The 13,392-nt window shown below is 39.6% G+C and overlaps 1 protein-coding gene across 34 annotated transcripts in view; it reads right to left on the reverse strand.

Moving 5' to 3' along the window:
• The window catches only part of RBFOX1 (RNA binding fox-1 homolog 1), a 1,358,182-nt gene that overhangs the window by 18,532 nt on the left and 1,326,258 nt on the right, over positions 1 to 13,392 (reverse strand). The gene's annotated exons all lie outside the window — the stretch shown is intronic.

The following is a 13,392-nucleotide window of genomic DNA, read 5'->3' on the forward strand; positions in this document are numbered from 1 at the left end:
TGGTACTGTTTATTTCTCTAGAAAAAAGAATTCCTGTGTCAGGTAGATTATAAAAATGCCCCAATTAGATTGGCTGGGCTCTTAAATCCCTCAGAAGCAGCAATATAGAGCCTACTAGTTCTCATTTGTTAGATTTTACTATGCATATGGATCATCAAGAACCAAGATAAATGCATTTCTTTTTTTTTTCTTAGATTGGTCTCGTCCAAACGTTTCGAATGCTTCAAAAAAGTATCTAGTGATTGAACATCTCTTAAAACATCTTAAGAAAGTTTTACTGTTGCAAGAGGTATACCCTGAAATATAAATATAGCTATCATTTGAAAATTCACTAGAATTTAACGTTCAGTTGCAAATTCTAGTCATTTCCATACCAATGAGTTCTAAACGAAATTATACGTGCTCTGAGAATAGTATTTTTTATGCTTCTCTTTCGCATAACAAAAGTCACAACTAAGTTCATTTATCACCTCTCTTAAACAATAAAAGTCATCGTCATTGGATTTTTGCTATCTTTTCAGTCTGGCACAAACTTTTTGAGCCCCATCAATATCTGGTATCAGAATTTCAAAGTTTGAGGAGCAATAGATTTAATGTCCCTGAAAATAAGCATTTTGGTGAATATTTGTTTTTCACTTGCTCATCTTTGACTTACTCAAGGGGCTATAATATATGGGTACCTCAAATTACAGGTATGACAGTCTCCGGAAGACTAAACGAGCCCTGGGAAGGACATCTATTTATAATATGTTCACAAGAAGAACACTGTAACAAGGAATCGTGATCTGGCTTATCCGCAGGGGCAGCCTCTTGGGAAAAGCCATTCATTTATCTACGAGGGGGGTTTCATTTGTTAGGTGGCTCTATCTAGTTCATGCTCCCCGACCTTAGAAGATGCTGCTGCCTTGCAACCCACTTCTACGTTTTCTCCAGCCTGCCAGACATGAAGAAAGCCTTAGGAGCAACCAACACGAATGCAAAACGGTGATTGAATGAATAGGGAAAAGTTTTACAATGCAACTTACAAGTATGATTACAAAGAAATTTGGCCCTTTTCTTTAATTGCTCCAGAATTTTAGAAAATACGATAGTGGTCCGCCATACTCTTCTTTTTAATGCTATGTACTCGCTCTTAAAAAAAGCCACCATTTCTCTATTTCCTTCTTTCTTTCCTTCCTTTTTTCCTTCTTACTTTTTAACTTTTAGGTAACCTATGCATTTTTAATTTTTTTTTCAGAATGTCTTTATGATTCCTGAGCAAATTTTTCAACAAAGGGTAATGATCGCTTCCTTCGATGACTCATTTTCTTTGAAAGAGTTGGTTCAGATGACTTCTATCAAATCAAATTTACCTCAAAGGATAAAGAGTTATCATCGATAGTAATATTTTAAAGAATATGTCATGGACTCCGCAGCAATCTCAAAAAGGAGTTACAAAAATATTTGCAAAAAACGATAGTCACTGGGATGTACCAATTCTGTGCTGATTTTTTTTTAAATGCACACAAGTAATCTCACTACATCCCAGGTTGCCCTAATGAAGGTATACAGCTGAAAGCCTGCTTTTCTGAGACAAAGTTTACCCTAATGTCTCAGAAAAGTGCCTTTCTTCAAAACTCATTCATTCCATTTCCTGTGAGACCCTTTCATCAAGTGATTATAAGGAAAATAAATAGGAAGCACCTGTTGAATAAAAGCCTGGTGAGGGGAGGCCCATATGTCAGGCCACCAGAATAATTCAGGTAGAATTGTTAGGGGAAGGTTTCATGGTGGTGTCTTTGTCCATTGTGTTATCCCATTTTTATCTGTGGTTCTGTTTCTCTCCACTTGACATGCGATCTCCCTTAGCCCATAAATGGATCACCTAGGACCCTCACTGTGAAAACATTTACCCCAAATGATCAGAGAGAGAGGTAGGATCAAGGAGCCTGATGATGTACCTGAGAAGTTGGCTATCACCAAAGGAACATTAAGTGATTAAAGCCACGCAGGTGTTCTCTGGACAGTGGCGTCGCCTCTCAACTTCAGCCTCAGAAAGGAGGCTGGCACCAAGGTCTGTCCCTTATGCTAATTCTAGCCTGCTCTTCACTCTCGACATTGACCTATGGACTTAAACTTCAAAAGCAGTTGCACTTGATTTTCAGCAAACTGGTTTGTTCAGTGGTTGTAGATGATCGAGAAAGTCTGGCCAAGTAATTCACAACCTGGGCTGTCCATGGTCAATACTCAGTATGCTTCTAAAATTTCTAGTGACCAAGCTATACCTAAGACCAATGAAATGAGAATCTCAGTGAGTGGTTCTCAGGCATCGGTAGTTTCTAAAGACCTCCAGATGATTCTAAAATGCAACCAAGTTTAAGAATTGCTTGTCTAGTTGAATGGTTCTCACATTGGCTGCTCCTTAGAATCATAGAAAGAGGTCAAGGGTGCTAATACTGGAGCCCTGCTCCTGTGGGTCCTGCTTTCGTTAGTCTGCGACAGGGTCTGGAAAGAGGTAGTAAAATGCTGGGCAAGTGATTCTAATGTCAGCTACAGCTACGATGCGCTGGGTATGGTACACATATAGAGTGGAAAAGGGAGTTGAATCACTACCTCTCTCGTATCTTTGTTTCTTCTTGCAACTTTGCTGTGATGCTAGCCCCCAGGGCAACCTAGCTCTGCGGCTGCCAAGGATGCAACCACAGAAACAACACACCTTGCTCAGAATGGTTACTTCTAGTTTCTGGAGGTCTTCTCACTGAATAGACTTTAACCCTCTTTTTTAAAAGAGAAGCTGGTCTACGGTGGCCGTAATGTCATGCTCTGTGTTTGCTTCTTCCCTGGTTCCTCTTATTCCACTGTCTCGCTGTGTTTACTCAAGCTCATCTCTGCTGAGTCTTTCCATTTTCCCTCTGAGTCTGTATCTAATTCTCTACCAACTTCCCCTGCTAGAATTTCCTCTCTATCCTCAACCCCTCCCTCTACTCCAGAATTTCTCCAACTTCCTTAAAGATAAGAATTACTTAGAACGCTTATTAAAAATACAGATTCCTTGGTTTCAACCCTGACCACCTGAATCAGAATTTCCAGAAGGGAGGTCTGATAATATGGACATGTAACAAGAAGCCAGGTCTGGCTATCGGCCAGTATCAGGGCACACCATTCACACTCTTCTAAGTGACTGGCGATCCTGGGACAAAGTCATGGTTATGGGAAATTCTTACTGTGGGAAACCTTGCTGAGGAACCTCCTGCAAGTTCATTCTCATTTTCATTTCAAAGCTCACCTTTCCCAGGAAGACTGTTAGACAGGGAATCTTTGTGGGAGAAACGGGGATTACTAATTAAATAATAATAATAATAATAAATGGTAAGTTACTGGGCACAAAGGAGAGGGCACTGTTTGTCTTGACTCTAGAATGCTGACACCTAAGAGCCACCACCTTACGCTGATGGATGGCACTTATCCACCACAGGTGGTTGCCACGTGCCGTATCTATGCATTAATTCATTCAATTTTTCCTACAATCCCTCTTACTATCCTCACCTTTACAGATGAGGAAACAGGCATGGAGCATGAGTGAGCTGCTAAGTGGTGGGGGCGAAATCTGAATATAGTTGGATTGGCTCAAGGCTTCGACTCGCCTTCACTCTAAGGTTCTGCGCAGGGGGACTTCCATGGTGGGGGGAGGGAGGTGATGTCTCTGTGGAGGAACTTCCTGATGTTATTCCAAATCTTCAGTGCCACTGAGCCAAAATAATAGGATATTTCAATTCCCCTTCGAACATAGCGTAACTGAGGCTCAAGAGGGATAATTATATTTCGCTTTACCAACAACGTGGGAGGGTGGAATGGCATGGACCCTGGACCTCCTCTCTTTTTATTCTATTATCAGACTTTATTATGTTTTACAATGGTTTTCACAGACCAACCACCCAGAGTCTGGATCTCACTCAGTCTTGTGACCTGCCATATCATCCTCACATCCCGTTTTTCTTCTTTAGTTAAATCTCATCTCTTTGGAATTTTCTTTCTTCTAAAAATCATCCATGGCCGAATTCTAAGAGTCAAAAGAGCAGCCAGCCAGAATTGCTGGAGGGGATGTGAGAAGCTAGATAGCAAGATGCAGAATAATAATCTTCTGCATAGGCAGGGGTTGGGAAGAGGCCAGACCAGAAAGGCTCTCCCATCAAATAATACTGGTTTTAAGTTTTGTTGTTAAAAATTTCAGTCATTTCTCCTTCTTTGGCCTCTTAATTCTGTTATGTGGCAATTGTTATACAAAAGTTGGTTGATATCTCTCTTATCAAGTTTCTCCTTGTATCCAGTGCTATAAATATTGATCTAACATACACACACGTATACACACAAACATAATTAAAACCCTCCAAGGCTAGCTACTGGAAAATCCCACAGTCTGGAAAGTTGGTCTTCTGGTCTGGCAGATGGCAGCCAAGAAGCCAAATTAGTTCCACCTGTAGGTTCTGGGGCATCCGTTGGTTATAAGGCAGAGGTTTTTAACCCTGACTGCCTATTATAATCAGCTAACATTTTAAAAAAATAAAATACTAATACCAGGCCCATTCCCCAGTCATAAGTCAGAATCTTTCAGAGCTGTTCCCTGGCACAGGTATGCCCCAAAAGCCACTCGAGTGATTCTAATGTGTTGGCCAGCACTGAGAACTCACTTGTCACCGTATGACTATTTCTTTGACCATAGGTACTCTGTCTTTGCAGAAATAAAGGTGTCTTCTGGTCTTTTAATTAAATCACACTAGTGTTGATCTAGTACAATTTATAATTATTGTTTTAATGATTGATAATTATAATAGCTATATATATGGTTTACTCTATCATTTATAATTATTAATTTTTTTATAACTATGCTTACTGGATGCTTCCCTTTAGACACATAAAATTAAGGTGAAATGCACTATAACCAGGTTGCTCATCTTAAAAAGTTGCTGGAAGGGTCATATGGAACCCAGCCATGAGCATTTTCTCAATAGCTGAATATAGCATGCAGAAATAAGGCGGTCTTATTAAAATTCTTATAGCTGACTTTACGAAATAGTTTATTCATGTCATTCATTCGGTCCTCAGATGGTTAATGATGGCCTGCTAAGTGACAGGCACCCAACTAAGCCTAAGGGCTGTGATGTTGCGTTGCGTTCATGGCTTTTAAATCACTGCGGAATATTTATCTGGGGTTTGGCTATCCCGAAGCGCCTTACCTAATTTATATTTCAGTTTTATCGCCTAGAAAGGGGGACTTATTTGCTTGTGATCAGTATTTTACCTCCCTTCCGCCATCTCGGTCCTAAAACTCTACTCTAGAATTGTACAAATCTCATTCAGATTAATATTTTCCCTTCCCTGCTATTATTTTTTGTTTGTATTTCGGTATCATGTCACTCGCACTTCAAGAGGCTGTGGCAAATTGTAAAATGAGATGGGGTGTAAACCAACAAACAAGCCACAAATAAACAGGTAGATTGACTACAGAACCTTCTGTTGCAGTCCATCCCGATTTTTGCATTTTAAAAGGGGAATTCATTAGCATACATTTAAAAACATTTCGTTTAGTCACAGTTCCTAGCGCTAACACTGCATACAGAAAAAGCTTTAAATGGAAAAAAGAGATAAGTTCTGTGAATCTGTCCCCTACTTGAACATTCCACTAAAAAACCTCTGGGTTTGGGAAATTTAAATCCAAGTGCATACGTATTACCTGGAGACCTTGAGAACAGTCAATGTTTTTAAGTGTAGTTTTTCCAACATTTAACAATGTCCCCAGTTCCTACTACATTTTTTTTTTCTCTACTATAATGCAAAAGAACGAACGTGAATCTGGAAGTCTGGCCTGTCGTGGACAAGTGCATTCCACTAGAAAAATTATTTCAACGTTCTGAGTCTCAGTTTCCTCATCTGAAAAATGGGAAGAAAAATAGCACTTGCACCGCTTAGATTTTTTTTTTTTTTTTTTCCGCTCAGATCAATGAATGTGAAAGCACTTTCTTTGGGGAAAATACTGCCATTTATTTTTTTGGCTGTGTGGACTCCTGAAGGATACAGTCTTCTCTCCCCGTTCAGAGATGCCAGGCATCTGTTTTTAAGTCCTGGGCTTCCATAGTTTCAGGAAGATAGGGGGATAATAAAGAGCCTTATTATGTACTGGTCTGATATGGTTTCAAGTCCTCTTCTCTATTACAGAAATGAAGCCGTTTTTGAGAGTAAAGCTGTTTTGATATAAGAATGAAGTAAGCCGGGTCGGGATGTCATCATCTCATCTGTTGTCGCTGAGAAACACTCAGTAGCTCAGCTGATGAGGGGCAAAGGGTGGGTGCTTATCAAATAAAACAACGATGGCAAGAAGACATGCAGACTAAATGGTGAAAGTTTGTGAGCGCTACCTGGGGGCACTAGGGTCTGGGCAAGGCAACATTTTGCTCATCTAAATAGTTCTTCACAGACCTTTGAAGCATTACAGGCGGTAGTAAAAACCACTGCTGTGGCTCCTCAAAAGAGATTAGTGTGCAAGTCAACACCCGACCCCTGGTTCCCTAGCAACACTCTCTAGCAACAGGAAGTACGTACTTTTGGGCTGGCAACTGGACACCTGCTCTGGGTTGGCTAGGCCATCTCTCCCGAGTGCCGACTCACACAGAGGTACATCTCAACTAAATTTGAACTTGGTTTCTTTTCTACCTTCCTTCGAGTGGACCAAAATATGATTAATGTATCATTGGTTTGGAGTATGTTATTTTTTGGCTTATGAAGAGACATGATCCTGTATGCTACTGGCTTGTAAAATTATTATAATTCTTGCAGTGAACCTGTGTTAAATAAACTATAGGCCAAGACAATTTTAGTCTCTGAGCATTAATTTGCCACAAAACCAAACGAGCCTTTTCAGGTTTTGGTTCATTTTAGAAGTGGGCTGGGGTCTTCGGGAAGATGAAATCCCATTTCTGCTTTGATTGGACAGGGCAAAGGAGTGCACAGAAGGAGCTTCTAATGAGAATGAGTGTTTACTACAAGGCTGACGATGGTTCTGGCATGTTCTCTGAACAGCATCCGCGCTTCTCCATGGGAGCAGCATTCATCTGAGGGAGAGGAGTCCTGTGTTTATGGAGACTGGGGAGAAACACGGGGTGTCCAGGCTGAGGCTCTGGAGTGTGGAGAGGCCACAAAGAGAAGGTCTGAGCCCACTTAGAATTTATGTGTAAATGAAGTGAACATGATGGCAGAAAGTTCCAGAACCTTACTGTTCCCAGGGAAGATTCTGACAACCCACTGGACTTCTCACCAATCACAATGGGACAGGGGCCCCATAGGCAGATTTAGCTTGAGTTTTTGAAAAGTAACCGTTGGTGGAGCTGATTTTATAGAAGTCTGAAGCAGTGATGGTTGGGGGCTGGGGGAACTGGTTGTTTTTCTTACGAAGCTGATGAATCTGGTAGCCTGAGTTTCTCCATGGACAGAAAAGAGAATAAAAGTCCAGGAGAAGGATGGACGGAAGAATGGGCTGTTTGATCTTGTGGTTCCTACTTGCTTCTTCCTTCGGAATTTTGTTGCCTAACCTATTTTTCCCCTGGTTTTATTGAGTTGTGATCTACAAATAAAAATTATATATAATTAGGTTGTGCAATGTGCTTTTTAAAAGGTGTACAAAGTGATGATATAATATACGTATGCATTGTAGAATGATTGGCACAGTCAAGTTAATTAACGCATCCCTCACCTCACATAGTTACTTTGTGTGTGTGTGTGGTGAGCACATGTAAGTTTTACTCTCTTAGCAGATTTCAAGTATACCTATTTCTATATTTCTAGAATGGAAGTCAAGAAAACAAACCAAAACAGAAAAACTTATATAGCCAAAAAATTATTCTAACTCAGAACATCTCCTTCATAGGAAACTACCTACTTTTTGACTCCAAAACAAAACAAAAACATCCCCATAGTTTAGTGATGACGATGATGATGATGATGATGATGATGATGATGATGATAATGATGTTGATGATGAGGATATCCTGAGTGTCATTTAGTGTCAGGTGCTATTTAAGGAAATTTTGTTCATGACCACAATTCTCGCAACAACCCAATGAGGTAGGCATCACTCGGTAGCCCTGTTCAAGATATGGAAGTGGATGATCAAAAGGGTCAGTTAGCTGGTCCGTGTCTCAAGTAGTCAGTAACTATGCTGAGTTCAGAACCTAGTCTACATCTAAATCTCTGATCATATTCTGTAGGTGAATAGCAAAGATTTGCTAATGCATGCATCTATCAAAGAATAGGTACCATGAATGAGTATGTCACTGTATAACAAGCAGACCTCCTTCAAATCCGATCAAGCCAATTTTAAGTGGTGGGCTGCTGAGCAACACGCAGGTTCCCAGAATGTTAGTGTTACAGAGGGTGCTGGAGATTGCACAGTCTAAAAATGATTCGCACTTTAAAATGGATTTAATTTCATTTGCTTGCTCTCACCTGCATAGAGTTAATGCTTTCAAAGAACAATATACACCCTCAAGTATATGTCCATTTGCAACTGAGTTACTGATAACTCTATGCATTTTCACCATCTTTCTCAATTTATGAAGTATGTTCATTTTCGTCTCTCTCTCTCTCTCACTCTAATTGGTATTATGCTTCCTGCTTAGCCGATGAAAAAACTGAGGCTCAAAAAGATGAGAAATCAGAAGGGACTTTTCTAGGATGAGGCTCACTTTAGTGTGAGTCACAATCGATGAGAAGATATTAGCATGAAATCACATTCATTACCCATGAGTCTTTGGGGTAAAGTAAATGATTAGTTGTGGCCCTAGGCTAGTTGAGGGAAGAAGTTGCAGCAGAATGGGTTGTGAGGGATGCCTGACCCATGAGGGCTCTTTTCTCATTGAAGAAGGGAAAGTAGAGAGGAGGTGGTTATAAACCAAAGATTTGCAAAGACAAATTGTTTTACATCCTGCAAGGTTTGTGTTGACATTATTTTCTCCATCCTGGGGTAGAACTGAAGCTTGCCCTCTGGTGTGGTACTTCTCAGGCTTCCTACAAATCACCCTGGGATCTTGAAAAGGCAGATTCTGATAGAGCAGGGCTGGGATGGGGCTTCAGATTTGCATATCTCACAAAGTCGTGGTAAGGCCAATTCCATTGGTCTGGGGACTTTGCAGAGCTGGGGTCTGAGAACTCTTAAAATAGGTCACTCAAACCTTCCGAACAGAGTAAGGTCACCACTTCTTTCCCTTGTGTTTGCTTGTTTTAAGTTTGAGATGGAGAAATCAAAGAGAACGACAAAAAGAATAGTGGAGAGGCTCTCATTCGGAGGAAGGTGTGATGCTCTCACTGTTTAGGACCCATGTTTAAAGTGGCCCTACCACCTGGGCTCATCTTCTGTTTAATGGAATGAGTCCACCAACCCTCTCACGATGTAGAGATGGTGAAGAAAACAAATCCTCATCTTGTAATGCAATCTGAAATTTCAAGCTACAGCAGCGGACCGCGAAAGGCGACAGGGATTGAGAGGATGCCAGAAGCATCCAACAAGGTTCGTTTTCTTGTTAAAGGAATTTCAGGGCTGCAAAAGAGCAATGGGAACCACCAATGCAAGTTATCGGATGTGTGGCATCTATCTGTAATCTCAGGCCAAAACAGTTCCATTTAAATGATTGAGATAATGAAGGGAAAAGGGTGTTTGACTTTGATTATGTCTCAACTCCCCACAATCTATTTATTGATCTAGTTGAACATTCACACATTATAATGCAGCAAGAATAAGCCAGGAAACAATAACAAAATTGACGCATTAGTTACTCTTTATAGAGATTTCCTCAAGCTCTCACTTACCAAACTACCATCCTCCTAAACCCTGATAGTGATCTCTACTCTAAATGTTTTGTATGTTAATTAAATATGAAATAAATGTACAGTGGCTCTGAGGAGAATCTAATCCCGGAGGAATCAATCATTGCATTCTCAAGCTAGGGGAAAAGAAATCACGAGAAGTCATTTATTTCTGTCCAATGACTGTTCACATACAGGTGCTACACACAAATACAGAAATAATGTATAGGCCACATTTAAATAGAAATCAGTTCTCCTGGAAAAGAATTCAGAGTTCTCTTCATAGGTACAGAATCAGATAATTTGCTTTGATACATTTAAAGGTAATACTAGAAATTTTTAGTGAAAAGTTCTCTCTTACCCCAAAAGATAGAGTCTATAGTATATCATAGTGACAATTTGAAAAAAGGCAAAGAAATGGAGGGGGTTTAATTTTTGTCATATTCATGAATGCGTCATAAGCCAGGATTCCACCGTGTATGTATCCCTTTGTACTTGACTGGATTACCGTCTTCTATGAGGAAAATTCTTTATCTGCAATGAAAATGGCTCACGTGGAAGCCTCCAGGTCTCCATGTACCTATTCTCATCACAGGTTTCTCACTTGCCTCTAGGAAGCATCGGACTTCCTCACCTGCCTCTAAACCCTTCACAGCTGAAAGCCCCTGATGGTGCTATTGAAAAGATAGTTTTTATTTGCTTTTTTGTGGCCTATCAAGTTAATGATCTGCAACCTGAAAGCGTGTAATTAGGCTATGACATGACCAAAGGAGTTGTTACATCTTGTCCTGTCACTGGCAAAAGTGTCTGCCCACATGGCTATGACAGCTACGGTCTATTGGGTTTGGAATTTTCTTTAATATCTCCCCAACTCCTTGTGGGCCTAGTCTGTTGACTACTACAGACTTTGTTCTTTCTTTATTTCTTTCGTTTTTTTTTTTTTAACTGCTTCAATTACATATTTATCCAATAGTGCATAACAGTTGTTGAGAAGCTATTATAGATTATGGACCAAAGGCAATTAGTTCTTGAAATAAAAACTTGAGCACTTTTTCTTTTAACGTGCATGTATGCGTGCCCTTGTCTGTACACTTAAAATCAGAGAAACTTAGGAAATCTATCAGCGATAGCCATATTCCTATTTAGCGCTGAGAGCTTTGCGTCCATAAATACCAGTTTCAAAAATCACATAGATGCTACTATTAAGAACTATATATTTTCTCCTCCACTATTTCAGAGCCATTTCAATTGTTAGCAAATGAAATAATTGTTATTCTACAGAGCAAGTTGGTAGAAAATATAATTATCTTAGTTATTGTCTTTTTTCTTTTTGATGAATGTCCAATTAGAACTATTTGAGCCATAGGGAAGATAGAGAAATTATTGGTGGTTTTGACAAGGATAAAATTTCACTCACTTTTAAATCATTAAGTCACATATTAGTTATGATTGTTTGAAGCTGAAAATGTGCCTTTGCCCTGACTTCATAACAAAGCATAAAGGGATGGAAACAGCCTAGGACCTGAACTCACAGACGCTGGACTGGAAGGCTAATCCTTGGACTTCCAGAGCACATATCGCTCTGTCTGGTCCCCTTCTCCCATCTGCACAGTAAAGACTGCTTAGGATGAGCATACATGTTCTAGTTGTTCTGGAACAATTCTACTTGAAGCCTGGTGCCCTGGGGTACTTAAAAGTACATCCCATCTCTCTCACAAGTGTCACATTTTGCATGGTCATTTTAGCCTCACCCTAACTCTATTGCTTACCTCACCGGGTTGTGTTACTCAATGGCTTACAATAGCACTTGACACACAAGAGACACTACCAAAAAAATTAACTTCAAAATAGAAATCTACATGGTGAACGGAAATAGAAGTAGCAGAAACGATAATGTAAGCCTGCTCTCTTCAAGAAAACCTGACATATCAAATTCCAAACTTTGGAGAACTGATAAATTGAAGGATTGATGTAGGCTCCCCGCCAACAAATTTCTCCATAAAGAAACAAAAACAAAGCAAGAAACAAACAAACATAAATTATTCCTGGAACTCAGTGGATTAAAAAGAATTAGGTCTGTACATAACCCTACCTATCACACTTTATTTTTTTTTCCTATTACACTTTAAAAGGCTTGTCTACATTGTAGTCAATTTAGTAGGCTTGGCCACTATTCTACCTGAACTCTTTGAATGACTTCAGAAACGATTAAAAAAACAACAGATCCCAAATGCTAAATTTTAGAGATCCAGGTGAGATGGAAATAACCTAGATATTTTTGGTTTCCTCAAAGCTCATTCTTTCTCTCCAGAATTAAAGCTCTTACTCTTATGGGAATAGATGAAAATAAAACAAGAATATTTCATGTATTGCCCTCTGTGCGCTAGGTATTTCATAAATATTGTCTCAAAACATCCAAACCACTCTGTAAGGTGAGGTTAATAAATTCATAAATGATAAGGTGACAAGACACAAAGAAATTACTTCTCAAGGTTACTCCACTAAGGTGCAATAGAGTCTAGAGATTAAGGGCATAGGACTTAAGCTTTTGAGCTGAGCTGGGCAACTCGTTCGACTTTTCCAAGCTCGCCTTCCCCACCTGTCAAATGGAGGTGACAACATTAGTCTTATAGGGTTGGCGTGTCAGCTCAATGACATTGTATTTGTAAAGCACTTAGAACGGTGCCTATCGCATAGTAAGGACTCCATAATTAGCCATCATTTTTATTGCTATTACCGTATTTTATTGTTATCTTTATCGCAGGAATCTACTACGTCAAACGTCCTCGCCTGATGTCCTACTTCGAAAAGTCTTAATCAGTACCGCAAATAATAAAGTCCTCAATTTCCATCTAATGAACATTATCAGAAGATTTTTTTTTTTAACTAGAAGTTTTCCTAGTTACCCTCAAGCTGTCTAGAAGTTTTCCTAGTTACCCTCAAGCTAACTAGCTCTGTTTTCTCTTCCTGAGTGAACTTTAAACTAAAAAGAATAAGAATGTAAATAAAAATAGGAATATATTATATACTTATGCATTACATATATGAGCTATGGAAGGGTGTAAATAAAGGTACTAATGACTCATTTCTGCTACTCGCTACTTTTCTATCACAAGCTGGCAGAGCACCTTTTGTAAAATCACAGAACCCAAATGAGCTCATTGGGATGAATGAAAATAGCAGAAAAGATAAAAAAATTGAAATCAACGACGACTTTAAAAAAGGCGCAGAGTGGTGACTGCTGCTCGCTGCCATGTTTCGACTCAACAGGTCATAATCTGAATCAAAAATGGCTTCCTCCTGCCCCAGGTCCATGTCTCAGATGAGGCGATAGCCCAGAATTGGCTTCTATCCACTCTGAGCCTTTATGAACTGAGCCCTCACTTCCTGTTCATCTGAGAATACCGTCCTTGGCATCACCAAGTTTGACAATGTTCTCGCTCTGATTTTTCAACAGTGGATGTCTCAAAAACAAGATTGAAAATGTAAATAAAATATAATAGAGAAGTTTCCATAGAGTGGCTGACTTTAATTTGCCAAGTAAGAAACATTAAAAACAAA

Source organism: Rousettus aegyptiacus, unplaced genomic scaffold (genome assembly GCF_014176215.1).
Source record: "Rousettus aegyptiacus isolate mRouAeg1 unplaced genomic scaffold, mRouAeg1.p scaffold_m13_p_8, whole genome shotgun sequence".
NCBI lineage: Eukaryota > Metazoa > Chordata > Mammalia > Chiroptera > Pteropodidae > Rousettus > Rousettus aegyptiacus.